At 45.3% G+C, this 18225-nt stretch overlaps 1 protein-coding gene across 6 annotated transcripts in view; it reads right to left on the bottom strand.

The window, feature by feature from the left end:
* WSCD2 (WSC domain containing 2) overlaps positions 1-18225 on the bottom strand; it is a 448422-nt gene that overhangs the window by 173983 nt on the left and 256214 nt on the right. Inside the window, exon 1 of one of the 6 annotated variants that reach the window (XM_044275810.1) lies at positions 34-58. The exons of the other annotated variants lie outside the window; for them this stretch is intronic. The gene's annotated coding sequence lies outside the window, so the exon portion shown is untranslated. Of the gene's footprint in view, positions 1-33; positions 59-18225 lie in introns of those variants that run through there. 6 annotated transcript variants of the gene reach the window in all.

Raw genomic sequence — 18225 nt, 5'->3', positions numbered from 1 at the left:
TGAGCTAAAATGGCCGCTATCTATTGTTCTCACCATGTGCTTCATCCAAGCAAGTAAGGCAAAGGATGCAATCCAGGGACAGAGGGCTCCGTCCCAAGTGCCTTAAAGTGGTTGTCCGTGATCAAATATTTTTTTTTTTAAACTGCTTACTCACTGTTAGTAGCCAAATCTATCTTCCTAAAATGTTTTTAGGTAGCTTTTGCACTGCTGCATGGCTCCTACAGTCCCCAGCAGACTGTGTACATACATGTTTATGTATGCCATCACTTCCTGCTGCAGTGCATTGTGGCTCCCAGTGCAGATCAGCAGCTCCTGGTTTCTACAGTGTTATATCACCTCCCTGCATCCGCCCCCCTCATACATATTCCGCCTCCTCCATAGATCCGCCCCCCTCTTTCATATTCCTCCCCCATAAACTGCTCCTTGCTCTGTCTCTTGCATGTCATGTGCTCAGTGTTTGCAGACAGTGAACTAACACACAGGGAGCAGCTCCATCTTTCCACAATGGTAGATCATTTTTATGCTTGTGCTAGTTACTCATGGTATACAACCTTAGGGATAGCAGACTGCAACAAACTATAAGGGCCACGCTCCCACATCTATCCATAAACATCGCTGACAGCGTCACACTATAAGGGCCACGCTCCCGCATCTATCCATAAACATCGCTGACAGCGTCACACTATAAGGGCCACGCTCCCACATCAATCCATAAACATCGCTGACAGCGTCCCACTATAAGGGCCACGCTCCCACATCTATCCATAAACATCGCTGACAGCGTCACACTATAAGGGCCACGCTCCAGCATCTATCCATAAACATCGCTGACAGCGTCACACTATAAGGGCCACGCTCACACATCTATCCATAAACATCGCTGACAGCGTCACACTATAAGGGCCACGCTCCAGCATCTATCCATAAACATCGCTGACAGCGTCACACTATAAGGGCCACGCTCCAGCATCTATCCATAAACATCGCTGACAGCGTCACACTATAAGGGCCACGCTCCCACATCTATCCATAAACATCGCTGACAGCGTCACACTATAAGGGCCACGCTCCCGCATCTATCCATAAACATCGCTGACAGCGTCACACTATAAGGGCCACGCTCCCACATCAATCCATAAACATCGCTGACAGCGTCCCACTATAAGGGCCACGCTCCCACATCTATCCATAAACATCGCTGACAGCGTCACACTATAAGGGCCACGCTCCAGCATCTATCCATAAACATCGCTGACAGCGTCACACTATAAGGGCCACGCTCACACATCTATCCATAAACATCGCTGACAGCGTCACACTATAAGGGCCACGCTCCAGCATCTATCCATAAACATCGCTGACAGCGTCACACTATAAGGGCCACGCTCCAGCATCTATCCATAAACATCGCTGACAGCGTCACACTATAAGGGCCACGCTCACACATCTATCTGTAAACATCGCTGACAGCGTCACACTATAAGGGCCACGCTCCCACATCTATCCATAAACATCGCTGACAGCGTCACACTATAAGGGCCACGCTCCCACATCTATCCATAAACATCGCTGACAGCGTCACACTATAAGGGCCACGCTCCCACATCTATCCATAAACATCGCTGACAGCGTCACACTAAGGGCCACGTTCCCACATTTATCCATAAACATCGCTGACAGCGTCACACTATAAGGGCCACGCTCACATATAGATCCCTAAACATGACTGAGAGCTTTACACAATTATAGCAGCTTTGAAACAAAAAAATATAGTTTTAGTGTGTCCATAGTCTGAGAGCCACCGTTTTTATTTTTTGACCGATTGTCTTAGTTAGGCTCCTTTCACACCTGCGTTCAGGTGTCCGCTCGTGAGCTCCGTTTGAAGGGGCTCACAAGCGGCCCTGAACGCAGCCGTCTGGCCCTAATGCATTCTCAGTGGAGGCGGATCCACTGAGAATGCATCCGTCTGCCAGCGCTCAGCCTCCGTTCCGCTCAGTGAGCGGACACCTGAACGCTGCAAGCAGCGTTCGGGTGTCCGCCTGGCCGTGCGGAGGTGAGCGGATCCGTCCAGACTTATAATGGAAGTCAATGTGGACGGATCCGCTTGAAGATGACACCATATGGCTCAATCTTCAAGCGGATCCGTCCCCCATTGACTTACAATGTAAAGTCTGAACGGATCCGCTCAGGCTACTTTCACACTTAGAAAATTTTCTAAGTTATAATGCAGACGGATCCGTTCTAAACGGATGCAAACGTCTGCATTATAGGAGACCCGCTCCGAACGCTAGTGTGAAAGTAGCCTTAGAGATTCATTTTTTGCGGGTTGAGGTGACGGTTTGATTAGTACTATTTTGGGGGACATGCGCCTTTTTAAACGCTTGTTGTTGCACTTTATGTGATGTTAGGTAAAAAAAAAAGGCTTTTTTTTTAAACAGTTTTTATGATATTTTTTTAAGGTGCTTTTCGGACATGGTGTGTAATGTGATATATTTATGGAGCCGGTTGTTACGGACAAGGCAATACCAAATATGTGTAGTTTTTTTTATTCATTTAATTTTTTTTAAGTAATAAATGAACGGATAAAAGACAATTTTTATTTTAGTTCTAATTCAAATTTTGTAAAGAGGTGCGCCCCCCCTCAATATAATAAACATTGGTGGCGCAGTGCGCCCCCCCTCAATATAATAAGCATTGGTGGCGCAGTGCGCCCCCCTCAATATAATAAGCATTGGTGGCGCAGTGCGCCCCCCTCAATATAATAAACATTGGTGGCGCAGTGCGCCCCCCTCAATATAATAAGCATTGGTGGCGCAGTGCGCCCCCCTCAATATAATAAGTATTGGTGGCGCAGTGCGCCCCCCTCAATATAATAAGCATTGGTGGCGCAGTGCGCCCCCCTCAATATAATAAGCATTGGTGGCGCAGTGCGCCCCCCCTCAATATAATAAGCATTGGTGGCGCAGTGCACCCCCACCTCAATATAATAAACATTGGTGGCGCAGTGCGCCCCCCCTCAATATAATAAGCATTAGTGGCGCAGTGCGCCCCCCCTCAATATAATAAACATTGGTGGCGCAGTGCGCCCCCCTCAATATAATAAGCATTGGTGGCGCAGTGCGCCCCCCTCAATATAATAAACATTGGTGGCGCAGTGCGCCCCCCTCAATATAATAAGCATTGGTGGCGCAGTGCGCCCCCCTCAATATAATAAACATTGGTGGCGCAGTGCGCCCCCCTCAATATAATAAACATTGGTGGCGCAGTGCGCCCCCCCTCAATATAATAAACATTGGTGGCGCAGTGCGCCCCCCTCAATATAATAGGCATTGGTGGCGCAGTGCGCCCCCCTCAATATAATAAACATTGGTGGCGCAGTGCGCCCCCCCCTCAATATAATAAACATTGGTGGCGCAGTGCGCCCCCCCTCAATATAATAAACATTGGTGGCGCAGTGCGCCCTCCCTCAATATAATGAACATTGGTGGCACAGTGAGCAGTGCCAATGAGGGTTAAAAAAATAAATAAAAAATTAACTCACCTCCTCCAATTGATCGTCTCCTGTACTTTCTTCGGGACCTGGCAAAGGACCTGTGGTGACATCACTGCGCTCATCACATGATACATCACATGATCCATCACCATGGTAATGGACCATGTGATGAGCTCAGTGACATCACCACAGGTCCTGAAGAATGAACAGGAGACCGGCAGCTACGCGATCAACTGGAGGAGGTGAGTTAATTTTTTTTATTATTTTTAACCCTCATTGTCACTTCTCACTGAGCCACCAATGTTTATTATACTGGGGGAGGGGGGCGTACTGTGCCACCAATGTTATTTATACTGGTGGGGGGGGGGGCGCACTGTACCACCAACATTTCTTATACAAATACAGGAGGCGGGTGCCGGATTCAAATAGCCGACACCCGACCTTTGTGACAGGGAGCTGATCAGCGACAGTTAACCCCTCAGGTACCGCACCTGAAGGGTTAACTCAACTGCAGCTGATCGCAGCTCCCTGTCATAGAGGTCGGGTGCAGGCTATTTGATTCCGGCACCCGCCTCCTGTATTTGTATTACAGCTCAGTTTTCTTCATTGGTGGTGCATTTTGGTCGCCATCTGGAGCCCTGACTAAGGCTAATCAGACCTCAGGGTCTGATTAGCCTTAGGTCCATAGCAACCAGGACGCCTTTGTTAGGCGTCCGGTTGCCATGGCAATGATCTGCCGCTGCAATCGCAGCAGCAGGGGCGCGATGGTAGAGAGAGGGAGCTCCCTCCTTCTCAACCACATGGATCTGGATGCCGCGCACCTGTTACAGAGTGTTAGCTGTTACAGTTACAGCTAACTCTCTCTGCTGATGGCAGCGGCTCTGTTCCTGAGCCGCTGCCATCAATATCTGCACCACAAGGAGCGGACGCATGGAGGGGGGGGCGGCGGCATTTGTTATATATGGGACAATGGGGGCAGAAAGGAGTGGAGCATTTTAGGGGAGGCACTTTATTTCACTTTGACATCACCGGACTGGAGGGGCGGAGCTTAGCACAATCTTGGCCAGGAGAGTTACTGCCCCTCCTAGACTTTTGAATAATTAATTAGGCTGTCGGTGACGTCACCGGGCTCCCGGAGCAGCGGAAGAGGAAGCTTTCCTCCTCTGCAAGGGACCCGGTACGTCACTGACTGAAAGAAATCAGTTACTTCCTGCCATAAAGGTTTTTGGTAAAAAGGGTACTTAGAAACATGCTGAAAAGTTAGGACATGGATGTATGTAAAGTGTGTGTATGTGCAATGCTATTAAACAATGGTCCCTAATCCCGGACAACCCCTTTAAGACCCAATAACTTAAGGGACCATAATCCCAGGGCAGGAGGCTGTTAAACAGCCTCCTCCAAAACACCGTGGCAAGGTTGGTTTCGCCACAGCGCCTTTTTGTCAGAATAGGTCCCACTCAAAGAGGCGACCTTGGCGTGGTGAGTGGGCTTATGCCTTTTGCTCAAAATATACACTAATGCCTCTTGTACAGCATGCAGTATGGGGGGCTGTACACTTTAATATTTCGCTGAGAAGCGAGTTAGATCAAAGCATAGCATTGTGGATGTGCGATCCAGTTCTGTTTTTCTCTCCCCCTGGCTATACAGTTGCAAGAGTATGTGAACCCTTTGTAACGATATGGATATCTGCACAAATTGGTCATAAAATGTGATCTGATCTTCATCTAAGTCACAACAATAGACAATCACAGTCTGCTTAAACTAATAACACACAAAGAATTAAATGTTACCATTTTTTTATTGAACACACCATGTAAACATTCACAGTGCAGGTGGAAAAAGTATGTGAACCCCTAGACTAATGACATCTCCAAGAGCTAATTGGAGTGAGGTGTCAGCCAACTGGAGTCCAATCAATGAGATGAGATTGGAGGTGTTGGTTACAGCTGCCCTGCCCTATAAAAAACACACACCAGTTCTGGGTTTGCTTTTCACAAGAAGCATTGCCTGATGTGAATGATGCCTCGCACAAAAGGGCTCTCAGAAGACCTACAATTAAGAATTGTTGACTTGCATAAAGCTGGAAAGGGTTATAAAAGTATCTCCAAAAGCCTTGCTGTTAATCAGTCCACAGTAAGACAAATTGTCTATAAATGGAGACAGTTCAGCTCTGCTGCTACGCTCCCTAGGAGTGGCCGTCCTGTAAAGATGACTGCAAGAGCACAGCGCAGACTTCTCAATAAGGTGAAGAAGAATCCTAGAGTGTCAGCTCAAGACTTACAAAAGTCTCTGGCATATGCTAACATCCCTGTTAGCGAATCTACGATACGTAAAACACTAAACAAGAATAAATTTCATGGCAGAATACCACAGAGGAAGCCACTGCTGTCTAAAAGAAACATTGCTGTACGTTTACAGTTTTCACAAGAGCACCTGGATGTTCCACAGCAGTACTGGCAAAATATTATGTGGATAGATGAAACCAAAGTTGAGTTGTTTGGAAGAAACACACAACACTATGTGTGGAGAAAAAGAGGCACAGCACACCAACATCAAAACCTCATCCCAACTGTAAAGTATGGTGGTGGGGGCATCATGGTTTGGGGCTGCTTTGCTGCATCAGGGCCTGGACGGATTGCTATCATCGAAGGAAAAATGAATTCTCAAGTTTATCAAGACATTTTTCAGGAGAACTTAAGGCCATCTGTCCACCAGATGAATCTCAACAGAAGATGGATGTTGCAACAGGACAACGACCCAAAGCATAGAAGTAAATCAACAACAGAATGGCTTAAACAGAAGAAAATACAACTTCTGGAGTGGCCCAGTCATAGTCCTGACCTCAACCCGATTGAGATGCTGTGGCATGACCTCAAGAAAGCGATTCACACCAGACATCCCAAGAATATTGCTGAACTGAAACAGTTCTGTAAAGAGGAATGGTCAAGAATTACTCCTGACCGTTGTGCACGTCTGATCTGCAACTACAGGAAACGTTTGGTTGAAGTTATTGCTGCCAAAGGAGGTTCAACCAGTTATTAAATCCAAGGGTTCACATACTTTTTCCACCTGCACTGTGAATGTTTACATGGTGTGTTCAATAAAAACATGGTAACATTTGTGTGTTATTAGTTTAAGCAGACTGTGATTATCTATTGTTGTGACTTAGATGAAGATCAGATCACATTTTATGACCAATTTGTGCAGAAATCCAGATCATTCTAAAGGGTTCACATACTTTTTCTTGCAACTGTATGTTATTCAACCCCATATGTATTTCAATATGTTTGTATATTACATATGCTCTTGCTATGTTATGTCATTTATACTGTGATATGTATATATTTGCCTCATAGAAAGCATTGTTATTTCTTGTTGTACTTTTACACTGATCCTTTCAATAAAAGCTGTAAAGGACCCCAGGGGCAGACTGGGAACTTAAAGTGGCCCTAGAAAGAAAATAAAAGTGGCCAATTTGACAGAGGGCAGGACCAATACAAGTGAAGGGGAGGTGCTGCACACGATACCACTCCTGTATATCCAAATACCACAGTATGGAACAAAATACCTCCCTAAAAACTGTTCCTCTGTGGTTGCCAGTGCCAGCTGCCACATTCTGTTTTCCTGCTCCAGTTGCCTCAGGATGCCAATACAGTTGAATTCAGGAGTTAGGGGGGGGAATGTTAGATCATTACTTACCTAGCTGATGGCCATGAGGAGGGCTCAGGTGACCCCCTGGGCATTGGCCCACCGGGAAATTTCCCTGGAGGGTTTATGGTCAATCCACCCCTGAAGGACCCTCAGCATATACATCAGTGCATTGTCTGGAAAGAGTTTAGCTACCTGTCAACTCATTCTCCTGTCAATGTGTGAGGGTGGCAGAATACTCTTTTTAGATAACCTGGAATGGAGATTGTGAACCGGGTCCTCTAGTCCAGTATCAGTGTGTGATCTTACAAATGTTCTTCTGGATGAATGGGCAAAAATTCTCATAATCTCACTCATAACTCTTGTAGAAAACCTTCCCAGAAGAGTGGGAGCTGTTTTAGCGAGAAGTAGGAGGGGGTGGGGGAACCAAATCTAAATCAATGCCTATGGATTTAGAATAGGTTGTCATAAAGGCTCCTGTAGGTATAACATATATGGCAGGTATATGGTACACACTTTTATCTTGTAACTGTATGATCCTTGGGTTATATCTATTGTAGCATTGAAAGTAAAGTTCTTTCAACTGTATTCCAAGAGACCAGCTGCACTAACCCCATAGATCAGCTGTTCTCTGGCTGACCATAATTTGTCCTGTAGTATTACATGCTGGTTATTCAAATCAATGAGCAATCTTGTAATACAGTACAAGGCTAGATTAATCACAACAGAAGCCACTCATTGACAGGAACAGTAACAAAAAAAAGACATGGATTGCACATCTGCATACTATTAAATGCTCTATTGCTGCTAAGCACAATTTATAAACATGAGACAGTTTGTATATGTTTTGGTCAAAATACATACTGTATGTCCATATCATGGTGGCCTCTTAATAGTGGGTCACTACACTGATTTGGCAGACACCACATGACCACCACCAAAACACAGCACCTGCAAGTGGCAAGACCCAGTAGTCCAACAGTAGCCTCTACAGTTTGTCCTTCATTGTTGGTGAATTCTGGCCCAAGCACGGACACCCCTCTATGGTATCCATGTGCCTTAATAGGTAATGTAGAATGGGGTTGTCTTTGTGAAACTCATAGGTATCCTAATGTACATATTCTTTTAGCCACTACCATTTAAACTTTTTTTTTAAGGTATTGCAATAGTAAATTGTTCAATGGGTGCCTCCCCCTAGGGCCCTCTATAACGCGACCCAGGTGTAGGAATGCCAAGTGGTATAATGCGGCCTTAAATGTCTCTTAATTGAGGGATAAAAAAATAACTGGAGTCCAGACCTTGAGATGAAGTTCAATGGCAGTTTTACTTTGCATAAACGTTCTCCAAAATGGTTTACAAGCTTTATCTTGGTTCCAGCAGGCTTTAGCATGAAACTGGCAGGCAAACTCCACTCTGCTATATTGGTTTCTCTCTGAATCTGCTGTACTGACAGGCTGGCTGTATAACTCAGCTTCTTCTGTATGCTGCACTTCACTTTGTAGTCTGACTCTGGGTTATGCCAGGGAACATTCCTCCTGGCTCCTGAGGCTTCAAGCTTTGGCCTCTATGGCCAACAGAGCTTAGGGTGCTCTGGCTGGCGTGGGCGCATCCAGCAGAGACATGCCCCTGCACACCCTTCCCTTAGCTGGGGGTGAACGCGACTGGAACTAACTGATCCCCACCCTTCCTGCAGGAAATAGGTCGGCCCACTCCCCTAAAGAGGGGGGAGGGTTAGAATGGAATGGTAAGTTCCATTCTCTCTAACTATAGCTCTGCCATGCACATTACATGAACAGTTACATAACATTAGAGATGCACATTGTGGGGGACCAGGAATAAATGCATAAGATGACATGAGGTTAGACCAATAAAGCCAGTAGCAAGGTGCAGAAGTGGTAACACTACTCTGGGGTGTTACAATTGTCCCCTGTGAGCAGTAATATGCATTCATGCTAGACCACCTTCAACTGAAGAGTTGTCTTCTTTACATTCATACAATTTCATATTAAAAGAAAATGAATTACATTTATCATCCATGTCACATCTGTCTGCTTTAAATACCTAATTGTGTTTCTTTAATCTAGACAGGAACTAAATGTTAAGCTGTCTACACTGCCTGGAGTGAAGATGGATTTCTGACAAATTGTGCTAATATTGCAAATTGTGCATTCAAGATTTGTCCTCAGTCTGTTTGCACAAGAGCACGACTATACTTCAGTTGGAAGAGTGTATTGACTTGTTACAAATTTTCTTTTTCAGGTAATGAAAAGAGAAAGACAATAATGTGTTTTAAGGTTTTGAAATTACATATTTTTAGGATAGTAAAATGCACAGGAAAGCTGGCATGGAGATTAGAGCTGTCTGGAATTCCACTTTTCGGACCAAAAATGTTCATCCGTCTGTGTAATCTTTTGAGAAAGGCTGTTCCACTGACATTTTAGCACCACAGTAGCCCACCCTCAAAATCTCTTTTCTAAGTTTGATTATAGTCTTTTTTTCTATGTCTCAATTCATTTATCATCATACAGAGAATATATGTTCAGTTCCAAAAGGCTGAAAACATAAAAAAGGAAGGCAACTTGCAAAACGCTTATGATTTGTATTAGCTTTGTCTACACTAACTAACTAATTACCAAGGCCCCATGACTAGGGATGAGCGAACTCGAACTGTATAGTTCGGGTTCGTACCGAATTTTGGGGTGTCCGTGACACGGACCCGAACCCGGACATTTTCGTAAAAGTCTGGGTTCGGGTTCGGTGTTCGTCGCTTTCTTCGCGCTTTTGTGACGCTTTCTTGGCGCTTTTTGAAAGGCTGCAAAGCAGCCAATCAACAAGCGTCATACTACTTGCCCCAAGAGGCCATCACAGCCATGCCTACTATTGGCATGGCTGTGATTGGCCAGAGCACCATGTGACCCAGCCTCTATTTAAGCTGGAGTCACATAGCGCCGCCCGTCACTCTGCTCTGATTAGCGTAGGGAGAGGTTGCGGCTGCGACAGTAGGGCGAGATTAGGCAGATTAACTCCTCCAAAGGACTTGATTAACTGATCGATCTGCAGCTGTGGATCATTGAGCTGCTGATCCTCAATTGCTCACTGTTTTTAGGCTGCACAGACCGTTTGTCAGTCACATTTTTCTGGGGTGATCGGCGGCCATTTTGTGTCTTGTGGTGCGCCAGCACAAGCTGCGACCAAGTGCATTTAACCCTCAATGGTGTGGTTGTTTTTTGGCTAAAGCCTACATCAGGGTGAAGCTGTCACACCAAGTGCATTTAACCAGCAAAAGTCTGTTCATTTTTTGGCCATATACAAAATCAGGGGCAAGCTGCGCCTGTCACCAAGTGCATTTAACCCTCAATGGTGTGGTTGTTTTTTGGCTAAAGCCTACATCAGGGTGAAGCTGTCACACCAAGTGCATTTAACCAGCAATAGTCTGTTCATTTTTTGGCCATATACTAAATCAGGGGCAAGCTGCGCCTGTCACCAAGTGCATTTAACCCTCAATGGTGTGGTTGTTTTTTGGCTAAAGCCTACATCAGGGTGAAGCTGTCACACCAAGTGCATTTAACCAGCAATAGTCTGTTTATTTTTTGGCCATATCCCAGTCTAATTCTGTCACTAAATCCATACCGGTCACCCAGCGCCTAAATACTAGGCCTCAAATTTATATCCCGCTAAATCTGTCCTTAGTGCTGTAGCTGGGCGAGTTATTTAGTGTCCGTTCAAGCACATTTCTTGTTCTGGGTTGAAATACAATTCGCAATTTAGCAATTTCATAATTTAGTGGTTTCTGCTATATCAGAGCTATTTGAAATCTATCCCTAAAAGGGTATATAATATTCAAGGTGCACATTGGGTCATTCAGAATAACTTCACACACACCCGCTACTGTGTATTTCCAAGTCTAATTCTGGCACTAAACCCATACCTGTCACCCAGCGCCTAAATACTAGGCCTCAAATTTATATCCCGCTAAATCTGTCCTTAGTGCTGTAGCTGGGCGAGTTATTTAGTGTCCGTTCAAGCACATTTCTTGTTCTGGGTTGAAATACAATTCCCAATTTAGCAATTTCATAATTTAGTGGTTTCTGCTATATCAGAGCTATTTGAAATCTATCCCTAAAAGGGTATATAATATTCAAGGTGCACATTGGGTCATTCAGAATAACTTCACACACACCCGCTACTGTGTATTTCCAAGTCTAATTCTGGCACTAAACCCATACCTGTCACCCAGCGCCTAAATACTAGGCCTCAAATTTATATCCCGCTAAATCTGTCCCTAGTGCTGTAGCTGGGCGAGTTATTTAGTGTCCGTTCAAGCACATTTCTTGTTCTGGGTTGAAATACAATTCCCAATTTAGCAATTTCATAATTTAGTGGTTTCTGCTATATCAGAGCTATTTGAAATCTATCCCTAAAAGGGTATATAATATTCAAGGTGCACATTGGGTCATTCAGAATAACTTCACACACACCCGCTACTGTGTATTTCCAAGTCTAATTCTGGCACTAAACCCATACCTGTCACCCAGCGCCTAAATACTAGGCCTCAAATTTATATCCCGCTAAATCTGTCCCTAGTGCTGTAGCTGGGCGAGTTATTTAGTGTCCGTTCAAGCACATTTCTTGTTCTGGGTTGAAATACAATTCCCAATTTAGCAATTTCATAATTTAGTGGTTTCTGCTATATCAGAGCTATTTGAAATCTATCCCTAAAAGGGTATATAATATTCAAGGTGCACATTGGGTCATTCAGAATAACTTCACACACACCCGCTACTGTGTATTTCCAAGTCTAATTCTGGCACTAAACCCATACCTGTCACCCAGCGCCTAAATACTAGGCCTCAAATTTATATCCCGCTAAATCTGTCCTTAGTGCTGTAGCTGGGCGAGTTATTTAGTGTCCGTTCAAGCACATTTCTTGTTCTGGGTTGAAATACAATTCCCAATTTAGCAATTTCATAATTTAGTGGTTTCTGCTATATCAGAGCTATTTGAAATCTATCCCTAAAAGGGTATATAATATTCAAGGTGCACATTGGGTCATTCAGAATAACTTCACACACACCCGCTACTGTGTATTTCCAAGTCTAATTCTGGCACTAAACCCATACCTGTCACCCAGCGCCTAAATACTAGGCCTCAAATTTATATCCTGCTAAATCTCTCGTTACCGCTGTCCTGTTGTGGCTGGGAAAGTTATTTAGTGTCCGTCAAAGCACATTTTTTGTTCTGGGTTGAAATACAATTCCCAATTTAGCAATTTCATAATTTAGTGGTTTCTGCTATATCAGAGCTATTTGAAATCTATCCCTAAAAGGGTATATAATATTCAAGGTGCACATTGGGTCATTCAGAATAACTTCACACACACACGCTTCTGTGCATTTCCAAGTCTAATTCTGTCACTAAATCCATACCGGTCACCCAGCGCCTAAATACTAGGCCTCAAATTTATATCCCGCTGAATTTGAATACAATACATTGGGCCAAATAATATATTTGTTGTTGTGGTGAACCATAACAATGAGAAAAACATCTAGTAAGGGACGCGGACGTGGACATGGTCGTGGACATGGTCGGACATGGTGGGTGACGTGAAGCCTCATTCTCTGCTATGACATGCAGACTGATTCTCTGCTGTCATGAAGCCAGATTGTCTGTTACGGGACCTCTCTGCTCTGCCTGTGTGCTAGGCCTAAATATATGCCAATGGACTGTTGCAGTGGTGGGTGACGTGAAGCCTCATTCTCTGCTATGACATGCAGACTGATTCTCTGCTGACATGAAGACAGATTCTCTGTTACGGGACCTCTCTCCTCTGCCTGTGTGCTAGGCCTAAATATATGCCAATGGACTGTTGCAGTGGTGGCTGACGTGAAGCCTCATTCTCTGCTATGACATGCAGACTAATTCTCTGCTGACATGAAGCCAGATTGTCTGTTACGGGACCTCTCTCCTCTGCCTGGGTGCTGGGCCTAAATTTATGACAATGGACTGTTGCAGTGGTGGCTGACGTGAAGCCTGATTCTCTGCTATGACATGCAGACTGATTCTCTGCTGACATGAAGCCAGATCCTCTGTTACGGGACCTCTCTCCTCTGCCTGTGTGTGTGCTGGGCCTAAATATATGCCAATGGACTGTTGCAGTGGTGGCTGACGTGAAGCCTCATTCTCTGCTATGACATGCAGACTGATTCTCTGCTGACATGAAGCCAGATTCTCTGTTCCGGGACCTCTCTCCTCTGCCTGTGTGTGTGCTGGGCCTAAATATATGCCAATGGACTGTTGCAGTGGTGGCTGACGTGAAGCCTCATTCTCTGCTATGACATGCAGACTAATTCTCTGCTGACATGAAGACAGATTCTCTGTTACGGGACCTCCCTCCTCTGCCTGGGTGCTGGGCCTAAATATATGCCAATGGACTGTTGCAGTGGTGGCTGACGTGAAGCCTCATTCTCTGCTATGACATGCAGACTAATTCTCTGCTGACATGAAGACAGATTCTCTGTTACGGGACCTCTCTCCTCTGCCTGGGTGCCGGGGCCTAAATATCTGAGAATGGACTGTTCCAGTGGTGGGTGACGGGAAGCCAGATTCTCTGCTATGGAACCTCTCTCCAATTGATTTTGGTTAATTTTTATTTATTTAATTTTTATTTTAATTCATTTCCCTATCCACATTTGTTTGCAGGGGATTTACCTACATGTTGCTGCCTTTTGCAGCCCTCTAGCTCTTTCCTGGGCTGTTTTACAGCCTTTTTAGTGCCGAAAAGTTCGGGTCCCCATTGACTTCAATGGGGTTCGGGTTCGGGACGAAGTTCGGATCGGGTTCGGATCCCGAACCCGAACATTTCCGGGATGTTCGGCCGAACTTCTCGAACCCGAACATCCAGGTGTTCGCTCAACTCTACCCATGACAAAACCTTATATCTATCTAGCTTCTACCATGCCTGGCAACAGATATTCCATGTAAGGTATCATTTAGTGTTGGTCGAGCACCAAAGTGCTTGGGTGCTCGAGTAGAACACCTTGGGATGCTCGGGTGCTCTACTGAGCACTCGAGCACAGTGGAAGTCAATAGGAGATTCTGAGCATTAAACCAAGCATGCCCTGCTCTGAAGAGGGGAGGGTGTCTGGTTCACAGGAAAAGGTCAAAAATTTATGGAAACACCACTGAAATGGTTCGGGAACAGCATTAGGAGGATGTCTGGATGCATCTTGGACTCCCAGGTTGCTGCTGAGAACGATGTTGTCCGAGTAGTACGCCACTTTTACAGACTGACAATAATATACACAAAACCGGAGATAAAATCGATTTTAGAGGAAAAATTGTTAGGAAACATTCTTTCCTGTATATTTACTTGTATATAAAGTGCAATTGCTGCCAAAAATTACAAGGAAGATCGACTCCGATACAACCTGTATATCACATCATGGAAGGCCTCATTCACATTGTGGTACAATTGTTCAGGTAGTGGGACTCCGACACTCATAAAGCCTATACACTAAGTGAAAGGGCTGCCAAAAATTACAAAGAACTGGCACTCCAATACACCCTTCATTACACATAAAGGAGGGCATCATACACCCTTGAAAAATTATGATTGATGGCATACGGGTGACCCTCAAAAGCTATTGGAGCAAGGGCCTGCTGATCTGACCATCTAAAACATCCAGGGAGAGGGATTGCTGCTGAGCTGACCCTCTAAAACATTAGGGGTGAGTGTCTGCTGCTGATATGACCTAAAACATTAGGAGCGAGGGCCTGCTGCTTATGTGACTGTCTAAAACATTAGGGGTGAGGGTCTGCTGCTGAGCTGACCCTTTAAAACATTAGCTACCTGCTGCTGATCTGATCATCTAAAACATTGCAGGATCACTTGTTTGCCAAGACTCTCCATGGTGGGAGGAAGGAGTATTAGGGTGAGGATTTTGTTGACCAGACTCTTGGCTACTGAGACTGGACTTTGTGGAAGACAGGGTGGTGCTTAACCGACTGGAAGCATTATCTGCTGCAACCCAACCGACCACCTGGTCGCACTGGTCTGACTTTGAAAGTGGTGTCCTGCACCGCCCTGCAAACTGGGACATGAAGGTAGGTATCGTGGATGAGTGTGTTTCTTGTGCTCTGGCAGCAGGCACAGTTTCACCGCGCCCAGGCCACGGCCTCTGCGTGCACCATCGGATGCGCACACGTTAAACAGGAGATGTAGCACAGATAATGTCGCTGTCCTCAGCGTCTATGAAAAAAGCACACTGAATGTCACAGATAATTTTAGGATGCGCACACGTTATACAGGAGGTATAGCGCAAGTCATGTCGCTATCACCGGCAGCTAATAAAAAAATGACACTGAATCAATGTCACTGATATTTAGGATGGGCAAACTGTCACCAGCGGCAAATAAAAAATTAGACTGAATATCACTGATATTTAGTATATGCAAACGTTATACAGGAGATGTAGCACAGGTAATGTCACTGTCACCAGCGGCAAATAAAAAATTAGACTGAATATCACTGATATTTAGTATATGCAAACGTAATACAGGAGATGTAGCGCAGGTAATGTAACTGTCCGCAGCAGACACCGTCTACGGAAAAAGTACACTGGATGTCACAGATATTTTTAGGCTGCGCACAAGTTACACAGGAGATGTAGTGCTGATAATGTCAATGTCACCAGCGGCGAAAAAAATTACACTTAATGTCACTGATATTTCAGATGCGCTAACGTTATACTGGAGATGTAGCGCAGGTAATTTCCCTGACACCAGCAGCAAAAGAATCTGACTAAATGTCACTGATATTTCGGATACGCAAATGTTATACAGGAGATGTAGCACAGGTAATGTAACTGTCCGCAGTGGACACCGTCTATGGAAAAAGTACACTGGATGTCACAGATATTTTTAGGCTGTGCACACGTTACACAGGAGATGTGGCGAAGACAATGTCGCTGACTGTAGCGCCCAAACAATTGCAAGCTATTTAGCACAGGTTGCGCTAAAAATATTGCTGACAGATGCAACAATAGTGCTTAATAGGACTTTTGGGTAACATATTACTATTTCACTCTCTACACTATCTGTCCCTTCTTCAGCACAGCTCTCCCTGACTAAGACTGAGCCGTACACGGTCATTGGGTGCTATATAGCACCCGATGACACATTCCGGCCAGCCAATCACTGTAATGCCATTAGCCAACATGGCTAGAGCATTACAGTGAATGGCAGTACTTAGCCACATGGTGTTCGGCCGAAGTGAAAATGGTGTTTGGCCTAGCATACTCGCCCAACACTAGTATCTTTACTTTACCATATTGAAAATTAGTTTGAATTGACTCAATCAATGGCAGAAGCGCATAATGTCTGAGTCACATACAAAGCCCCCAGGAATGAACTATAACCCACACAGGCCACTGGGAGAAGGAGGAATAAATAGCCTCGCTAACAATCAACCCAGTACACCTGAGGGAAGGTGGATCCAGCTCAACGCAAAACAAAACAAAGAGAAGAGTCAAATATGTGCAGCCAGTCTGGCAGATCTCCGCACATTCACAGGGCAAAGCGTGACAGTACCCCCCCTTCTACGGGTGACCTTCGGACACCCCAGACCAACTTTCTCCGGGTGTGCCCTGTGAAAGGCCCTCACCAGGCGGCTAGCACTAACATTAGAAGCCACATTCTTTCCTCGGGACCGTATCCCTTCCAGTGCACTAGGTACTGAAAGGAACCCCGAAGAACACGTGAGTCGAGAATCCTAGAGATCTCAAACTCTAAATTGCCATCCACCAGGACAGGAGGAGGTGGCAATGGAGATGGTTCCACAGGTTTGACATATTTCTTCAGTAAGGACCTGTGAAACACATTATGGATCTTCCGAGTCTGCGGAAGATCCAGACGGAACGCCACCGGGTTGACCACAGCAGAGATTTTGTAAGGGCCAATAAATCTTGGACCCAGTTTCCAAGATTGTACCTTGAGCTTAATGTTTTTAGTGGACAACCACACCGAATCACCCACACACAGGTCCGGACCAGTCATACATCTCCTGTCAGCCATCCGTTTATATCTTTCACCCATCTTTTTCAGATAGATGACAAGGCGGAAGACAATCTCTCCTCTTCTGGCATCCCAGAAGATCCAGTCCCAGAAAAAGTACCAAACTGTGGGTGAAAACCATATGTGCCAAAAAATGGCAACTTATCAGTGGATTCCTGTCTATGGTTATTCAAGGAAAATTCGGCTAGAGACAAGAACGAGGACTAGTCATCCTGGTTCTCGGCAACAAAACACCTCAAATAGGTCTCCAGGTTTTGGCTAGTGTGCTCTGTCTGACTATTCGACTGGGGATGAAAAGCTGAAGAGAAAGACAGTTGAATTCCCAGACGAGAGCAAAACGCCCTTCAAAACCTGGAAACAAATTGCGTCCCCCTATCAGACACCACACCAGAGGGAATGCCATGTAGTTTTACAATGTTATCAATAAAAACCTGAGCGAGAGTTTTGGCATTGGGCACACTAGGTAATGGTACAAAGTGGGCCATCTTACTGAAGCGGTCCACTACCACCAAAATCAGTTTTTTCAGAGGAACTCGGTAAATCGGTAATAAAGTCCATGTACAACTGCGTCCAAGGATGAGACGGGATGGACAAAGGAAGAACGGATCCTGAAGCCCTATTATGAGCCACCTTCGCCCGGGCACAGGTATCACAAGCTGCCACATAACCCTCCACACCCTTGTGCAACCCTGGCCATCAGAATCTCCAGGAAATAAGATCTATGGTGGATTTGCTTCCAGGATGTCCCACAAGTACCGTATCATGATGTTCCTTGAACACCTTGTATCACAGTTCAGCAGGAACAAACAACCTGCCTAGAAGACAGGAATCAGGAGCCTCCTCCTGGGCCCTCAACACCTCTATCTCCAACTCAGGGTACAGAGCAGAAACCACTACCTCATCAGCCAAAATTGGAGCGGGATGCTCCGTATCACTCTCCCCAGGAAAACTTTGTGGCAACGCATCTGCCTTGACGTTTTTAACCCCAGGGTGAAAGGTGACCACAAAATTGA

The sequence above is a fragment of the Bufo gargarizans genome, chromosome 1 (genome assembly GCF_014858855.1).
Source record: "Bufo gargarizans isolate SCDJY-AF-19 chromosome 1, ASM1485885v1, whole genome shotgun sequence".
In the NCBI taxonomy this organism is placed as follows: domain Eukaryota; kingdom Metazoa; phylum Chordata; class Amphibia; order Anura; family Bufonidae; genus Bufo; species Bufo gargarizans.
This window is presented reverse-complemented; position numbering and strand designations above follow the sequence as displayed.